The 19,252-nt window shown below is 40.3% G+C and overlaps 1 long non-coding RNA gene and 1 pseudogene across 1 annotated transcript in view; one reads left to right on the top strand and one right to left on the bottom strand.

Moving 5' to 3' along the window:
* LOC139176774 (uncharacterized) overlaps positions 1–16,884 on the bottom strand; it is a 36,413-nt gene extending 19,529 nt beyond the window's left edge. Inside the window, exons 1-3 of the long non-coding RNA XR_011561226.1 lie at positions 16,757–16,884; positions 1,781–2,165; positions 643–792 (exon numbers count right to left, since the gene is read on the bottom strand). This is a non-coding gene — a long non-coding RNA (uncharacterized lncRNA). The remainder of the gene's footprint in view (positions 1–642; positions 793–1,780; positions 2,166–16,756) is intronic.
* LOC109575535 (zinc finger CCHC-type and RNA-binding motif-containing protein 1 pseudogene) lies at positions 13,663–15,228 on the top strand (annotated as a pseudogene).
* Positions 16,885–19,252: the final 2,368 nt, after the last annotated feature.

Raw genomic sequence — 19,252 nt, forward strand, 5'->3', positions numbered from 1 at the left:
GAATTCCCTGGCAGTCCTGTGGTTAGGACTCAGTGCATTCACTGCCAGGGGCCCAGGTTTGATCCCTGAATGGGGAACTAAGATCTTATAAGCCACGTGGCATAGAAAAAAAACTTTAATCTTTACAAGCCTGGTAGATGAAAATATCATTTTATTGTTTTATTTTGCAATTCTTCATTAGTTAAGCATTTTTATGTTTGTTTATTAACCACATGGATTTCTCACTCTGAGTCCTTTACTCATTTTTCTACAGACTTCTGGCATTTTATTGTTATAAAGTTTAATTATATATAATAAATATGAATACATGTCATTTTATGAATATAAATACAAATGAACAACTCATATAATTTTATTGAGTGAGTATTTTAAGATTTAAGGTAGCATAATCTGGGCTGATAAAAAGAAATTACAAGTCATTCTTATGTTTTAATTTCAAATATATTATTTGGAATAAATTTAAGATAATTTTGTACTGGTCAACAAGACTTTAGCCACAATATTTTGATCACTACTTTGGGAATCAAAATAAACCAATGAGCTATTATTAATTAATCTTGGCTCCTCTGAGCAGGCCTAAGAGTAAATAAATAGGCCATGCCCTTGTGGTAACAAGCTTCGGAAAGGGAAAAAGGAAATTACCTGTGAAGGGCAGACTTTGCTGCTATTTCTCTGCTCTTGGTTGATGGCGCCATGAAATCAGTGACTATAATTCTCTGGCATGAGGTGCTTCGGCACTTGGTAGTAGAAGGCCCAGCAGCACAGCAGCCCTGCTCCACCTTTGGATTTGTTCTGAGAGAGGATGAATGGGTCAGGCTGGGAAGAGAGATACAGCAGGCAGGATCCTCTTCAGGGAGACGGGAGGACTAAAGAGGAGCACCCTACTACAGGCCAGGCCAGCTCCCTCCAGCTGTGTGATGGGGGGCAGTAGGCCTATGGGATGACCATCCCCACCAGAACCTGAAAGCTCTGGGAGGGCTGGTGGGACCTCAGTGGTACTGGTGGAGTCTCTGTTGATTAAGTTGCCTCAGGAGTAAATCTGTGTATATGCTGAGCTCATGGATCCTTCTCTGGTTTCTATGCAGTGATGAAATGTATAATGTTACTATTGTTTTTTATCACTTAGCATTTTTATTCATGCTTGTATACCTGAATCTCTATTATTTTCCAACTGGGTTATAAATTCCTTGAAGGTAGAATTTCTTTATAAAATTCTTAATTTTATCAAAGTTTTAAGTACACAATAAATACTCAAATATCTATTTCTATGTAGTAGCACATAACCTACTAATAGACAACAGAATTTTAAAGGTTAAATAATGCTATATAAATACTTTATTATTGAACTATTGTTTGTTTTCCAGATCTGTAAAATGGGAAGGAAGAAGAGAATATACATAGGAAGGCAAATGGAAAACAAGATATTCTTTCTAGGTCACAGAATTTTATAATTAGAGAGGGTCATTGACATCATTAATCTAATATATTTATTTTACAGAAGAGGAAAATGAGACTCAGAAATGAGGAATGAGTAATCTTTTTGTTTTTTCTTTTAAAATAAAATAAAATCATAGATAGCAGCTTTTTTTTTTCTAATAAAACATGAACGATTCCCCACATCTTTAAAGATTGTCCTATGGCATCATTTTTAATAACAAATATTTTCATGTAAGACTATGCCACATTTATTAACCAATCCTGGGAAGGCATTTTAACCTAAATGGAAATCTTACCAATTCTTGTAGTAAAAACAAAAAGAAGAAAATGAATATTTTGTTACCTTGGTATGAAGATTTAAAGTTGCTCAGTCATGTCCGACTCTTTGCAACCCCGTGGACTGTAGCCTACCAGCCTCCTCCATCCATGGGATTTTCCAGGCAAGGATACTGGAGTGGGTTGCCATTTCCTTCTCCAGGGGGTGTTCCCGACCCAGGGACTGAACCCAGGTCTCCCACATTACAGGCAGATGCCTTACTGTCTGAGCCAGCAAGGAAGCATTTAAAATTTGGTCTACTGGAATTTTGCTTTGACAGCAGATGATCAATATGCAGGAGATGATTATCTGTGTATAAGAGGAAACCAGGGGGCTCCTCAAGCTTCCTTCTTTTGCCTTCTAACTTCTCAGTCATTCCACAGTTTCATTCACTCCTGCAGCTTGCTTCACCCTAAAAACAAACAGACATGACTCACGTTGTTGTAAGGCAGAAATCAATACAACATTGTGAAGCAATCATTCTCCAGTTAAAATTAAATTAAAAAAAACAAGCAAAAGAATACTAATTCACTGTTATTGGTATTATGTAAGTCCCTTCTTCCCCTGGCCAGATCCACCTCTCACCCTCACCTATCACCTCACATGTCCCACCATGTCCTACACTACAGCCCTTGCCCACTTACTCTCCAGCTCAGTTTGCATGTGTTGCTCACTTTGCTAACAAGCCTGTCCTATGCATCTCAGATACTATTTCACCTGAAGGCCTTCCATGGCATTACAGCTGCTGCCACTGGAGTGGGACTAATCCCACCCAACACTCTCCCTGCTGTCTCTCCAGGACTATGGCATGGAATTATAACACTGTTTCCTTGTCCTTCTCATCCATTTAATTATAAATCCTTAAGGTTATAGGGATCTTCAGCATCTTGAACGTGCCTGGTGTGCTGTAAAGTGCTCAGTGAACACCCAGAGAATGAACTAGGAACTGGTCTTTTAAATTTCTCACATCATTTCATTCTTTGGCTCCCTACTGAGTACAAACCTCTCTGCCTGTTTTCAATGTCACAGGGAGTCCATCCAATAATCCTATCCCCCTCCACTCCTGGCATGCACCTCCCTCAAGAGGACAACCTACATGATATCCCTGATCCCCACCCTCCATATTCCCACCTCTAAACTGCTCTCCAGCCTGCTCTGTTCTCACAGCCAACAGTCAAGGACGAATCTGAGACCGTCCTCCTACTTAAAGTTGTCCATGATGACTCTTTTCAATGTGTTTGTTTAGTTATTATAGACTTTCTTTTTCTAACAGGCTGGTTTCAAATACTTAGTAATCTTTTATTTGTGTTTTGATACTTAGTTTGTAAACCATGCTCATTATAGTCACCTGACCAACCTCTTAACAGCTTATCCTGACAATTAGCATGCACAGGCATGTTCTAATTTCACTTAAAGCATATAAAATATAAATAAACATAATTTCTGATTCTCTTATTGCATCCTGGATTTATCTCATCTTGCCATATAATCATGTCTTTCCCCGAGGAATGTATGTTCCTTCTATATTTCTGTTATTATTACTCCATAAAACTCCTAGAATAGTGTCATACACATAATCAACAATAAAATATTACTTTATTAGTTGACTTTACATAGTTAAAAAATCTTTCTAAATGTTTCAGAAAACATTTATTACAATATTGGAAAATAATTAAAATATTATAGAGGAAAAAGTCATCCTATTCCACTAACAGTATTTAAAGTAATTCTAAATCAATTAAGGCCAAAATAATGGAGTTTTACTGTATTTCACAGAATCAGAGTCTTACAGTAGGAAAGAAACTTCAAAACTGCTTATTCCAACACATCCATCCAATCATCAGATCCCCTCCGGCAGCTCCACAGTCAGCTTTGTGGCAAAGTGTACAGTGATGGGGAGAGCCCACGTTCTGAAGGCAGCTCAGTTAGAAAGTGCTTCCTTATGCATGTGTGCACGCTAAGTCTCTTCAGGCATGTCCAACTCTGTGTGACCCTATGGACTGTAGCCCTCCACGCTCCTCTGTCCATGGGGATTCTCCAGGCAAGAACACTGGAGTGGGTGTTCTTCCCAGCCCTGGGATGGAACCCATGTCTCTTTTGTCTCCTGCGTTGGCAGGCAGGTTTTTTAACCACTAGCGCCACCTGGGAAGCCCCTCTTCCTTATGCTGACACGTAAGTAGATTTCCTTGCAACTTCCTCCCACTTGTCTTACTACTACCCTTTGGTACCAAACAGAGCAAACCTAATTCTTCCATACAGCAACTTTTCTAATATTTGGAGATAATTGTGATGGCCTCTCTCATCCTTCCCCTGCCCCCTCCTCTCTAGCTAAAGCTTCAAATTCCTCAAATAGTGGCCATTGTTCCTATTCCCTGGCCATCAGTGTGTATGTGTATCTGCATGTGTGTTTCCTAACTATGATCCAGTTTGTCCACATTCCTCAAAGAGTGGGCCCATGATTCTCTTGATTAGAGTTGCAAATTTAGATACTCCCAGGGCCCAGACTCCATCAAAGGTAAATGTGCGACTATAGCCCATTGTAAAAACATAAAGCTTGATAGGATCTGGACTTAACCACTGACTTAAGGCTTTCATGTTTTAATTTTAAACCTATGTGCTGATGAAATAATTATTGGTGCATGTGAGCCATGGTTGCCCTTCTGAGCCACCAGTTATCTGACTAAAGTAAAGTTGATTGTCACCTCTCTGATACAAAAGAGGCAACTGACATTATGCTAGCTATTATATGTATTTGTGCGTGTATACCCATATCAGTATATATATTACATATGTTATATGCATTATGTATTTTTTATTTGTTGTTTTTATAGTTTATAATATTTTTATGTAATAGCGATATACTATAATTTGTATATTATATGTAGCTGAAAATGAAAGTCTCTCAGTCGTGTCCGACTCTTGGCAACCCCATGGACTATAGCCCTCCAGGGTCCTTTGTCCATGGCATTCTCCATGCAAGAATACAGGAGTGGGCAGCCATTCCTTTCTCCAGGGATCTTCCCCACCCAGGGACTGAACCCAGATCTCCTGCATTGCTGGCAGATTCTTTAACATCTGAGATAAATGTTTAATTTTATCCTAAGCCTTGTAACCATGGAAACCAACAAAGGTTAAGAAACCTTCCCTCTAAGGGAGGGACAAGATAGGGTTATGGGATTAAGAGATACAAACTGCTATATATAAAATAGATAAGAAATAAAAACATGTTGTACAGCACAGGGTGTTATAGCCATTATTCTGTAATAACTTTAAATGGAGTATAGTCTTTAAAAATACTTAATCATTTTATTATATGTATATCGAAACTAATATAATATTGTAACTCAACTATACGCCAATAAAAATGTAAATATATATTTTTAATGAAAAAGAAAGAAATATCTCCTCTTTGTGTTCTGAAGAACATTTTACTGCAAAGAATTGCCACACCTTTCCCCATATGACTTCAATAAAACTCACGTATGCCCTCCCTTAAAACTCAACATTCAAAAAACTAAGATCGTGGCACCTGGTCCCATCTCTTCATGGCAAACAGATGGAGAAAAATGGAAAAAGTGACAGACTTTATTTTCTTGGGCTCCAAAATCACTACAGATGGTGACTGCAGCCATGAAATTAAAAGATGCTTGCTCCTTGGAAGAAAAGCTATAACAAACCTAGACAGTGTATTCAAAAGAAGAGGTCACTTTGCCAATAAAGGTCCGTATAGTCAAAGCTATGGTTTTCCAGTAATCTTGTACAGATGTGAGAGTTGGACCATAAGAAGGCTGAGCCTGAAAGAATCGATGCTTTTGAACTGTGGTGTTGGAGAAGACTCTTGAGAATCCTCTGCACTGCAAGATCAAACCAGTCAATCCTAAAGGAGATCAACCCCGAATATTTACTGGAAGGACTGATGCTGAAGCTGAAGCTCCAATATTTTGGCCACCTGATTCGAAGAACCAACTCATTAGAAAAGACCCTGATGCTGGGAAAGATTGAAGGCAGGAGGAGAAGGGGATGACAAAGGATGAGATGGTTGGATGGTGTCATCGATTCAATGGACATGAGTTTGAGCAAACTCCGGGAGATAGTGAAGGACATGAAAGCCTGGCGTGCTGCAGTCCATGGGGTCACAAAGAGTCAGACATGACTTAGCGACACGCCCTCCCTTATTTACAAGACCTAACATAGACCCCCTCCAAATTTCCTTTCTTTTCCTCATAAATGATTCGCTGAACTGCTCTTCCCAAATAAATTGTGGTTAAGCTTTTCTCTTTCCTCCAGGCCCCCAAACTTTAGCCCATTTCAATCTGAGCCAGTTTACAGTATTCAGTACTCAGCATTCCTGAGAAGAAACTGGCTTCAGAACAACCTCTGAACTGCTGTCTGATCATGCCACCCTCCCTTCTCACTTTCCCACACCTGATTCTTTGCTTAGTTTTCTCTAAAAAGAAAAATCTTTTTCCTTGATTTTTGAGAAGCTTGAGGATCTCATGCTTAAAGCATTCTCCCTGTTGCAATACAGTACTCTCTTTCCCCTCCTGGCCAAAATCCTTTTCAAATTAGTGTCTCCTTCCTAAGTCTGGATTTGTTTTTTCATTTGACAATGTACATTATAATATGTTAGACAGTAATAATACAGTAATATTACTATATTTGATCATCCAAGTTTGCATTCATTTCAGTGATAACCTTAGCACACTATTGAATCACAGTGATTATAATTCTGAATCCTTTCCCAATATATTGCTGATAAATCTCATTTTCCCTCTTTGAACAAGTCCTCATATCAGTTAATTTTTTTCTTCAACAGGCTATATCATTACTTCTGGCTGGTCAAGATATTTTAGGATCTTAATTCTATAACATCACTGAGGTAAATAGTTTTCTAACATTTACCAAATTCACCAAAGAACTTTCAATAGCTTCATTTATGTTATCAATAAAACATGTTCATGATACAGAGCCAAAAACTGAATCCTCAAGAACATTTAGAAAAATTTTCCTAGTCTCTTTTGTTAATAGTTAATGTAAAGTTAATATTCCCTGGAGGAGGAAATGGCAACCCACTCCAGCATTCTTGCCTGGAGAATCCCATGGACAGAGGAAGTTGGAGGACTACAATCCATAGGTTGGCAAAGAGTCAGAGACAACTGAGTGACTCTGCATGCGCGCGCGCACACGCATGCACGCACACACACACACACACACACACACAGAGTTAACTCTATAGGGAAATAAAGAGGTAACATGTTAAATATGAAAAATCATTGGTACTTCCTTAAGGCAGAGGCATAAGGTGAATATCTATGGAATGAATGGTTCAAGAAAGAACCACATTTCAATGTAACATCCTTTGATTTAACTGAGCATTTTTATTGTTTTATATTTACAAATTAAATATCAGTATAGTCATGGTGAAAAAAAAAATTGCCCAACTAGCTCCAATCCATCCATTAATCTTCTGAACACATGATAGTAGAACCAGGTTTAAAAAATTTTTATTGATTCATCCATCCAACAAATACATATTAATATTTATTGCATGCCTTCTGGTACCAGATACCATTTTAGGCACAGAGGATAAATAAGTAAGCCAAACCAAGATCATACCCTTGTTGAGCTCACATTCTAGCAGGGAACACGTAGTAAATGTCAGTCAGCTATATAATTTAATAGCTTATAATAAGGGCCGAGTAGAAAAGTAAAGCAGGTTGCAGACAGAGAATAAAGGGAGGAGGTGATATTTAAGACAGAGTGATCGGGAGAAGAAAGCTCTCTGAGGTGACATGTGAGCAGAGACCCGAACGGAGCAAGCCACACACATACCTGAGAAGAGAGAATCCCAGGCCAAAAGAAGTGCAAGGGCAGAGGCCTGAGTTGGAAATGGGGGGTGGGGGGGCGGTGGTAGGGGGTGGGGGGCGGTGGTGGAAGGGGCAGGGTGGTGGTGACAAGAAAGAAGGCCACTTTGGCCACACAGAGTGAAAAGGAGAAGAAAATAGGAGAGTCAGGCAGGGCCCAGGTTACACAGAACCCCAAAAGACATCCTAAGAACTTTGAATTTCATCAGAGATGACTGGAAGCCCCTGAAGAACTGAGGCCAGAAGCATGACATGGCCTACTTTTCCTTTTGCAGGATCACTCTGGCTGTTGTGCAGAGAATAGACCGGATGTACTCTGAGGCACCAGAGAAGACATGGTTTTTTTTTCCCTTTGTGCCTTTCTTGTATCTCTTTTACAACTTGTGTAAGGACCCTTTTAGAGTTTTTAAATATTTTAGCACCAAAGAAATGGATGGAATTAGCCAAGCATCCAATCAAAGTTGCATGAGCTTTAGAATAGTTGCTTCAGAAGTTATTGTAAAGTTCACCCATCCATGAAATGTGAAATGCTTAGGTTGAAAATTACTTCCAGCTGTTCATGAAGATATATGTAATACCAGGAAACTAATGTAGGTTTTGCCCCTGTTAGAACCCTGGAGGCAAACAGCTGGGGTTTGATTTAACAATGCTTCTCTTAAGAAAGTAGATGCCAGTGGCCATTTCAAAGAAAATTATGTGGAAGCTGTAAGTCTATCAAGACTGAAGTAAAGCAATTATCCTTCAATTAAAAAATAAATTTAAAATAAAAAAAAGACTGAAGTAAAGAAGCAAGAGGAAAGGTAGTAAAACTCTCTGCATTTTAAATATGTTTTGTTTGCTATTAACAGTGAAATTTACACTTATAAATATATTAAAATAGAACTCCAGTTTATGATACTCACTGCTAGTGATTATTCAAACACCACCACCATTCTCCACCTTCTACCTTGCTGACTGAACCCTGATTTGGTTTAGAGAAACAATGTTCTCAGTAGTCTCAGATGGATCAAAAGTGGCCTAAAAATAATCATTATCATCTTTTCTTTCTCTTCCACCTTCCTATGCAGGTAGAGGGGCTTTATGACTCACTTCTGGCCAATGAGGCATAAGCAGAAATCAACCTGAGAGTGTGGTCAGAGAAAGCTTTAGCTTTCCAGATAAAAAAGGCTAGATATAGCTGGCCTCCCCTTTCCCTTCTTCTTTCTGCCTTGTACTTGGGCATGTTGGCTACTATTTGATGTCCTGCAACTATGACAGAAGGCCAAGAAGTTTATCAAGACATTGGCCTCTATCTTTAGCCACCAAAACAACACCATCAGATGCCTACTTCCAGACTTCTCATTGAGTAAGAAATTGAAATTCAGAGTTCCCTGGTAGCCTAGTGGTTAGGATTATGGCTTTCACTGCTATGGCCTGGGTTCAATCTCCGGTTGTGGGGAACATCCCGTAAGTTGTTCAGCAGAAAAAAAAAAAAGAAAGAAAGAAATTGAAACTCATATGTTTAAGCCTTCATAAACTGGATTTTCTGTTACTTATAGCCAAATGAACTTTTAACGGACACCCTTTAAGTCACCAATATTCTAGGGGAAAAAAATATCCACCATTATGACTTGTAATTTAACATGAACAAAGGATTATATATCAGTCCAAGTTCAGCAATCATCAGGAAATATTGATCGTACTACCTAAATCCTTTCAGGATATCATCAAGGAGCATCTATCTTGCTTTCAGGATTCTCTTAGATTTGTGTTCGCTTAATTTAATTAATGAGTTGTAAGTCAAAATCAAGATAGGTGAGAGAAACATCAATAGCCTTAGATATGCGGATGATACCTCTCTAATAGCAGAAAGCAAAGAGGAACTCAAGAGCCTCTTAATGAGGGTAAAGGAGGAGAGTGAAACAGCCGGCTTAAGACTAAATGTTGAAAAAACTAAGATCTTGGCATCTGGTCCTATTACTGCATAGCAAATGGAAGGGGAAAAGGTAGAAGTAGTGACAGATTTCCTCTTCTTGGGCTCCAAAATCACTGCGGAGAGTGACTGCAGCCATGAAATAAAAAGACAATTGCTTCTTGGCAGGAAAGCAATTACAAACTTAACATGTGTTGAAAAGCAGAGACATTACTCTGCCAACAAAGGCCCGTATAGTCAAGGCTATGGTCCCAGTGGTCACATAGAGTTGTGAGAACTGGACCGTAAAGAAGGAGGAACACCAAAGAATTGATGCCTTTGAACTGGAGAAGACTCCTGAAAGTCCCTTGGACAGCAAGGAGATCAAACCAGTCCATCTTAAGGGAGAAAGACCCTGGATACTCACTGGAAGGACTGATGCTGAAGCTGAAGCTCCAGTATTTTGGTCATCTGATGCACACAGATGACTCACTGGAAAAGTCACTGACCCTGGGAAAGATTGAGGGCAGAAGGAAAAGAGGGCATCAGAGGATGAGATGGCTGGACAGCATCACCAACACAAGGACCATTAACTTGGTCAAACTCTGGGAGATGGTGAGGGAGAGGGCGGCCCGGCATGCTGCAGTTCACGGGGTGGCAAAGAGTCAGACATGACTAGCCGACTGAACAGCAACAACAACAATTTAATTAAAAGCCTTTTGGTAAAGATAGCTAACTATAGGTAGAATTTTAATAAGGAGGGAGTGAGTACCTGGTGTAAAGAGATAGACAGACCCAAGAATGGACTTTCATTTGCTCTGACGAGCTTGGCAAGTTCGAGTCCTAGCACTTTGATAGCAACTAGTCACATACCAGCCCCTCTCTATGCTTTGAATTCTGAGTCTGAGTCTAGACTTGTTAAGAAAGCACCTCCAGGACACAGATGCTCACTTTGATTAGCTCAGAACCAGGATGAAGAAGCACAGAAATCGTCTGAATACAAAGCATATGTTACATATAGTCTACTACTACTGTCACTTGTGCCAAGTGAATAAATATCCAGAAGGATTCTAGTGGACGTGTGATTTAGTAGCATCTGAGTCCTTTTACCTGGTTGATGTGGAAGGTGGAGAGGTGTACCCTGGTTCAAGATTGCCTTTTTTGCTTTGTTTTCTTTTCCTTTTTTTCTTTTTGGTGGCATCTGTAAAGCATTTTGCTTTCTAATTATGGATTACAGAGTGCTTTCATGGCTCATGTTACTGTCTCCAACTTCAAGCCCCTCTTTCCACCCCCACTCTTAAATACGAAATAAAACAAAATGAAAAAAGAAGCCAGTGGAATTTATTTTCCTCTCTCTGTAGCAGATGTTAAACTTTTAAAATGAAGGAATATTAAAAGAGGCCTCTTTTTACACCAGAGCAACTGCCCACGCATCCTGAGTCCCAGCCTCAAGAGGAAGCCTCACTGATCTTTTTATGCAGGGTGCTGACAGAGGCCTGGAGTGGGGGGCTGGCTCAGCCCCTTTCCCATCGTGGGCCTTGGGCAAGACTTTGAATCTCTCTGGGTCTCAGTTTACTCATCTGAGGGAGGTTGGATGAAAGAATCTCTGAAGTTATTCCAACTCCTAAGGGTCAATGAATTGTCTTAAAAGTTCAAATGTAAAACCACTGTCCATTCCTATGAGAAAAGTCACTTTCTTTTTTCCAGTTCCTTTTCTCAATAACCAGGGAGTATTTCATTACTTTGAGTTTATTGCTTTGTTTAGGTTTGTTGCTCATCTCAGTCACTTGGGGTGAAAGGTCTCTATTAAAGTACATGTTCAAGAAGCTGTTCCTTTAATTCAGAGATGTAATTTTAATCTGTTTAGAGAGTTTCACAAGACAAATATCAATACTTCCCTGCTTCAATATATCTGATGTGAGAACTATTTATTGTTCATGTCTGATCATAGCCCCTCTATGTTACTAAATTCTCTCTCTTCCCAGAACCTCTCTTTCTCTCCCTACCCCATACATACACATGTGTGTGTTATGATCCTTCTATCTAACTCAGTTCTTCAAATTGAGGTAAAGAATTTTTTTCCTTCCCTTCTGCCTCGTGTGTGCGTGCATGCTCAGTGGTGTCTGACTCTTTGTGACCCCATGGACTGTAGCTGGCCAGGCTCCTCTGTCCATGGAATTTTCCAGGCAAGACAACTGGAGTGGGTTGCCATTTTCTACTCCAGGGGATCTTCCCAACCCAGGGATCGAACCCATGTCTCCTGCATTGACAGGCAGATTTTTTACTACTGAGCCCCCTGGGAAGTGCCATCTTGCCTAGGAGCACCATACAATTCACAGGTGTTCATCTCTTTTTTTTTTTTAAATTATTCACAGTCTGATAAACATCATTACCTCACAGTGCTCAGACTATAGATCTTTATGGGTGGAAGTTCTTGAGTGTGCCTTTTTAGACAACCTAATCAGATTCTTCCTTTAAAAGTGAGTTACAGAGAAAGTGATGGGCTAAAAAGAACTTTCTTTGCTCTGTCTTTCTCCTTAGAGACTAGAATTGTAAGCATGAGCACTTTTGCACACAGTCACGGCCAGCCAGCATAGTAGAGGACAGTAAGAAAAACCAAGATCCACATTCACACAACTCCTTTTCAACTCAAGTAAATGCCTGAGGCCAATTCACTTAAGACTTATTTAAATTTTATAGCTTATTTTTACAGCATCTGCGCCTCTGATTCTGCTCAATTTTGTTATATTTCAACAAATGAAAGGTGATTTTGCTGTTAAGCTGCCTTAAGAACTGAAACATTTGCTCAAGAGAAACACAAGAAGCCAGGGAACATAGGCTGGGTTCATATTTCTCATCGTTATCACCCAAGAACATCTAGCAAGTTTTTTTTCTTCTTCCTTGTGGGGAAGTCTGAAGCTTCAAGGCCCAACTCAGAGCCACATGGTTTTCATTTCCTGGCCTCCTCCCTCGGCAGCTGCAACACCCACAGCACACACAAAAGCCCCATCCTCTGTGTGCAGACTCAAGACGTTGTCGCTTATACATTTTTCACAGGAGCAAATGAGGCATAAAAAGTCCACACTCTGCATACATATCAGTCCACATAATAAATGGCCGCTTGCCGGTCCCATTCCGTCTCTTGATTTGTATGAACATTTGTAGTTTGTTCAGACCTTCACAGCTTACAAAGCACTTCCACATTCATTAATCTCACAGAACGCTTGCTGCAAGCCTGAGAGAAGGATGCACTTTTCTCTTCGTGTACAAATGGCAAATGGCTATGTGAAGAGATGAGGTCGCTGGCCAAGGTCACACAGTCAGAGGCAGAACCAGGACTCAACCCCAGCTTCTGACCCTGAGTTCAGGGGTGGTTTTTCTCCCCCACAACTATAACCTGTGCAATGTTCTTTCTTGTTAAATTGGAGATCTACCTGAATGAGGGCCTGCGTGGGTAAGGCTGGGTTCCAGAAAAGCTTGTCTTGGAAAAGTCAGTGTGAAGGGGTACTAAGAACTCAGGCTATGGAGCCAAATAGCCTACATGTGAGCTCTGCTTCCTAATTACTGTATAATACTGCATAATTCCAGGGGGCTTTGTTCCCATGGTACTTTATGTCAATGTAGTCCCTAGAGGTCTTCAGTGCAGCTGTACTGGGGATTGCTTACCTCCCTGTGACTCTGTTGTCCCATCTGAGGAATGGGCAGAGTCATGACTATTTCCAAGGCTGTTGTGGCAACTGAATAAAATAAAGCATGGCCTGATCCAGTAAAAGACACCTCAAGATGCCCTGTTCCCCCTGGAAGATTATTCCCTTAATCCCCACCTCCTTGGATATGTCTCCACCCATATCCTTTTCCGTGGAAATGTTTGCCTCTGATAAAAAATGTCCGCTTATTTTCTCCACATTCTTTCCTACACCAACAGCTGGGCCACCCTGTGATCCCATCACACAGTCACCATGTACTGGACCAGGCTGTGTACTCATCCTGAACATGCATGCCCTCCCTTGATCCTGTCTTTCTGCATCTCCCCTATCCCATCACTGAACCTGGTCCCACTGATGAATGAGCGTGATGAGTTTCCAGGGGAGTCTGGATGAGAAGATTCCCACCCAGACTCTGCCAGTAACAACCTAGGTGATCAAAGGACCAAGATGTCCCCTGAGTCTCATCTAACTCATCTAGTAGGAGAGGTTTCTAATACCTGTCCTATGCCTAAGAGAATTGCTGTCTCTATAAGTAGGATGAAACATGAAAGCTAATGAAAGAAGCTCCAAGTTATTATGAAAAGAAATGGCCAGGCTCTCATTACCTGCAAAGGGCCCAGTTTTAAAAACTGCCTCCAAGTACAAATGGAACTTAACACTCAAGGATGGGGACAAGGTCTAACCACCAACATGATAAAAAAAAAAAAAAAGGGATGCTCCGGTTAACAAAGGCCCTGCAGAAACCTGGAAAGAGGGACATGGGGGAATTCGAGCTGAACCACCTAGGATTTCCAGACTAAGAGAGAGAAGGCATCAGAGAACCTTAGAATACCCTGTTGAATTCTTTTCTATTCCTAGTTCTGAGCTGACCATGTGGGCTAAACATCAACTTTCTGCCAACCAGACCCAGCCCATCTGCACATCTCTTTGTGCACACCCACTAGGCAACCACATGGAATCTTGCCCCTTTTCTTTCCCCTACTCTGCTTTTCAGGATTTTAAATAACAGAACATTAACAGAGTCCATCAAGTTAAAGATGGAATAGTATGTGTCTATGGCATGTTTCTAAATGCAAATTCCTCACTTTGCATTTATGGGACAACTAGATGTGAGAAACAACTCAGAAACTCCCTGGAGAGCTTACATGTGATCAGATCAGAGGTGCTTGCTAAGCTCCACATGTTTGCTGGGCCCCTGCTTGCTGCATGCCAGGCCCTGTGCTATCACTAAACATAAAAAGTACATGAGTGACTGGGATCTGTGATGCCAAGGCAGATGCAAGGAGCGACAAACAGCTGCGGTTGAGCCCCTAGAGAGCTGAGGGCTTGTGCCCTTCTGGTCTCCTGGGCCCACCCCACCTGAAGAATTGAGTGGCAGATTGTCCTCAAGTACAAGCACAGTGTATGTATCCAACCTGCCCTCTTCCCTGATCAACAATGGCTTACATCAGATATTCCAGGTATGGTGAAGTTGTTAAGGTTACTATAATGAAAGATAAAGATACCAGGAGGGGTACAGGGGTTGCATTTATTTTATTTTTGGATAAAGAATCTGCACAAAACTGTGCCAAGTCAGTAAACAACAAACAGTTATTTGGTAGAGTGATAAAAGCAAGCATTGCTGTTGGCAATGGAAGAGCAGCTGGGTTCATCAAAGATGAAACTATATAGCTTGATAAACCTAAGTGTTATGAACCTGGAGAAAGTGGACACTTGAGTTAATGCCTGTCCTAAAAATACACTTGATGGATGTGAACCTCCAAAGAAGAAAAAGAAAAAAAAAAGGAAAATTCCTGAGCCAGAAGAAGGAATTGAAGAAGACAGTGAAGATGAAGGGGAAGATCCTGCTCTTAACAGCCTCAGTCAGGCCACAGATTTCCAGCAATTCAAAATTGAAAAACAACAAAAAATGGAAACCCAGTTCAGGGGGGTCCTTCAACATCAGATGATTCAAAACACTCAGGGATAAAGAAAAGAACATATTTCAATGATGAGAAGGAACTTAGTGATTAAAATTATATATGTATTGTGTAAATATCATTAAAAAGTGTTTAAGTCTTGGAGTACTAGTTTCCACTGGGACTAAATATTATTTTAGAATTTGAACATGAGAGCACTTAGTACCAAATACTTTTCTACTTTAAAATGCTACATAGGAAAATGAAAAGTAATTTGAAAGTATCACATTTATTTTACATCAAGATTTGCTAATAATCATTAATCTTGAAAATAGTTCATTTGAATAAAGACAAAAATTTAATACTATCATAATAATGCTATCCCAAGAAGAAAGGTAGATAGTAAAAAGATTTCTTTGAGAAGTTTGTTACAAAAGATTATTCATGATTGGTTTATATGAGGACTTTTGAAATAAATTTCATCCTTAAAACAAAAACTTCATTTAAAAAAAGTACATGAGGGACTTCCCTGGTGGCGCAGTGGATAAGAATCTATCTGTCAATGCCGGGGACACAGCTTTGATCCCTGGCCCAGGAAGATCACATGCTGTGGAGCAACTAAGCCCATGCACCACAACTTTTGAGCCCAAGTCACAGCCGCTGAGTCCAGGTGCCACAACTACTGAAGCCTGGACCTAGAGCCTGTGCTCTGCAACAAGAGAAGACACAGCAATGAGAAGCCTGGGCACTGCAACGAAGAGTAGCCCCCTGCTCGCCACTACTAGAGAAAGCCCACGCACAGCAATGAAGACCCAGGGCAACCAAAAATAAGTGAAAAAAATTTTTTTAATTGCATGAGGCATGAGACTTGCTCCCATGCCATGATGGGTAGAAGAGAGATGATTTAGACTCTATTTGCTTGCTGTTGATTTGAAACGATAATTGATTTCATTGTTTGTTTGTTTTCCACTTTATGTCTTTTTTCCCCCAAGGCAGCAAAGGGGAAGGTAGCCACAGCATCTGGTAATAATTTGCAAATCTTGACACTCTCCCTAAGACCAGATGGAAATATTTCATGCCTTAACATAATTTTACAAGTTACTGGCAAAAAAAAAATAAGCACCCATCTTTTTAAAGATTTTATAATTGTGAAATAATAGAAAGTATTGACCTTTGCCCCAAGTTCCTGAGACATAATTCCTAAATCTCTTGGAATTTCCTGGGTGAAAAAAGGCAAAGTTTGGTGGGCTCCTGGATGAGTGATAGTCACTCAAAAAACCAATCATGGTTAGAAGTTTGGAGCTTTCAGCCCCATCCCTTATTCTCTGGGAAGGGTAGAGAGAGAGACTGGAAATGGAGTTAGTGGTCAATCATGACCATGTGATGAAGCCACCGTAAAAATCCCAAATGTGCATGTGGTCTGGAATCTTCCAGTCTGGTGACACGTGGAGGTGCTAGGAAACTGCACTAGAGAGAGAGCATGAACCTCTCCCACTCACTCACCTTGCATCTCTTCCATCTGACCTTCACCCGTATCCAACTTCGTGTCCTTTTGTAACAAACCAGTAAACGTAACTGTTTCCAAATTCTGTGAGCCATTCTACCAAATTATTGAACCCAAAGAGGAGGTCGTGGGTACTCACATTTACAGTGGCTGGGTCAGAAATACCGGTGATGACATGCGACTTGAGATTGGCATCTGAAGTTGGTGGCATGGCATCAGTCTTGTGGGGACTGAGCTCTTAACCTGTGAGAGCTGATGCCATCTCCAGGTAGATACTGAATTTGAATTTACAGGATATCCAGCTGGTGTAGTAGAGAATACCTTGTGGGAGGGGAAAAAAATCAACATTTGGTGACCAAAAGCGTCAGAGGCGAAGTGCTCTGTGAGTAGAAAAGGTGAAACACATGGGGGAAGAGTGAGGTGTTCCTACTCAGAGATAAAATGAGGGGATTATTTGCATTTTAAAAAAATGATATTTTTTTTCCTTTTAAAAGACTGTAAATTATTTATAGTGCCTTCAAAGAATATCACTAATAAAAGCCAGCCTTTCCCTTGAAGTCTTTATTGCACAGTGAGGTTTGTCAGATACCAAGGGCTAGTTTCTGCTGAAAATGGTTAAAGGTTTGGCTCCAAACTTTTGTAAACTACCCATTCAAGGCCTGCCTCTGTTTTCATGGACTCTGCTGCCCCCTATCAGAAACTAAAGCTGTTACAGGATATACAATTTTTTGAACAAAGCTTTTCCTCAATCACATGATGAAACAGGATATGCTCATACCTTGTGAATTTCGACCAAAGAACCATTTGCTTTAAAATGAGCCTAATTGCTTTGCTGCCCAGAAGTTATTGCACAACAGTAATAATAATCACAATAGTAAAAATCTGTCTGAAATAATTTGCAGCAAGATGGAGTCCCTCAGCCCAAGGGCCCAGTCTACAGGCTCACACCTTTCACAGACTGCTGGGGAAGACACACAAGTGAATCAGCAGCTTCAACATGGATAAGGAGAGGCGTGTGGGTACCAGGTGCTGAGGGAGCACATCGAGGTAGCACCTTAACGAGTGGGTTCCAAAGTAAAAGGACCCGTTCTTACAGAAACAGCAGCAGTCAGCCAAATGAAGAAGAAAGCGAAGCCTGTTCCAGAGAGTGGCAACTGTGTCTGCCAGGGCAGGGAAGCCCATGAGAGGGTGGCGACACACACATGTATGTATATACGTATATGTATACAATACTGATACATTCTATATACACAAATATATACTTTATCACAGATTTTTCATAAATTTTGATGCAATAAATTAAAAAACTGCAATAAACTTCTAAAAAAAATAAAAGGAACTGAATTATGTATTGAGCTGATTCCCAGCAGCCCAGCTGTCACTCCTCTGCCTGAAAACTGCTGCTGCAAGGCCACGTCATCTCCCTGCCTCAGAGTATGGCTGAGTCAGAGTTCAAAACAAAGGAGAGCAAGAGGGATTCCCAAGGAGGTCACCTGAGCAGAATATCCATCTAGCAGCTGCCCTGTGTCCTGCAAGTATTCCACGTACATCCACAAGAGGTGAAAGAGCTAACTGAGGACACTGTCTCAAGACTGGAATCGGGAAAGAGAGCCATTAAACTGTCAGTAAAGATTTGCACGTTATCAGAAATACTGTTGGGCTTTCCCTGGTGGCTCAGTGGTAAAGAATCCTCCTGCCAAGGCAGGAGACACAAGTTTGATCCTGGACCAGGAAGATCCCCCATGCTATGGGGAAGCTAAGCCAGTGTACCACAACTATTGAGCCTATGCTTTAGAGCCCAGGAGCCACAACTACTGAGCCCATATACCACAAGTACTGAAGCCTGAACACCCTAAAGCCTGTGCTCTGCAATAAGAGAAGCTACCACAATAAGAAGCCCGTGCACTGCAAGTAGAGAAAAGCCCATGCAGCAACAAAGACCCAGCACAGCCAAATAAATAAATACTTATAAAAAAAGAAAGAAATGCTTTTCATAAGACAACAGAAAAAAAAGGAAAAAAAATCCAGTGATCATCTCTGAGATTTCAAAACATCCTTTGAGAGATGCTTAAAATCTAGTGCTCATTTCACCTGTTTTCCTTCAGTGCTGGGCATGTTGCTTCACTTTGAGAAAGTAGTTTTGTCTTTGTCAAATACACATGCACCAAGGCATTAATTATTTACAGTTTTCCATTATTTATCTCCTTTCCATTTAGTGCATCATCTTTCAGCAAATCATGTTTTCCCTTTGAACAGCATTTTGGCCAAGTTTTTCCATTATTCTTTCCTTTTTCTTTAGTATACTCTTGATCAAATGTTAAATATATATTATTTCTACACTCTTCAATAATATTTTCCATTCTCCTGGTCTCCTACTGACTTATTTGACTTTACTGGTCCTACATGATTTTGGTGAAAAAAAAAATGATACACTCTCAACAACAACAACAAAATGTATTTCTCATTAACCTAGAAGAATAAGGTCAAAAACTAATTTCAATAGATAGATAGAATAGTTCAAGTGGTTAAAAATAACTCTGAATGGGCATGTAAATTATTACAGCCACTGTGGAAAACAGAATGGAAGTTTATCAAAAAACTAACACTAAAACTACTATATGATCCAGCAATTCCA

Source organism: Bos indicus, chromosome 2 (assembly GCF_029378745.1).
Source record: "Bos indicus isolate NIAB-ARS_2022 breed Sahiwal x Tharparkar chromosome 2, NIAB-ARS_B.indTharparkar_mat_pri_1.0, whole genome shotgun sequence".
NCBI lineage: Eukaryota > Metazoa > Chordata > Mammalia > Artiodactyla > Bovidae > Bos > Bos indicus.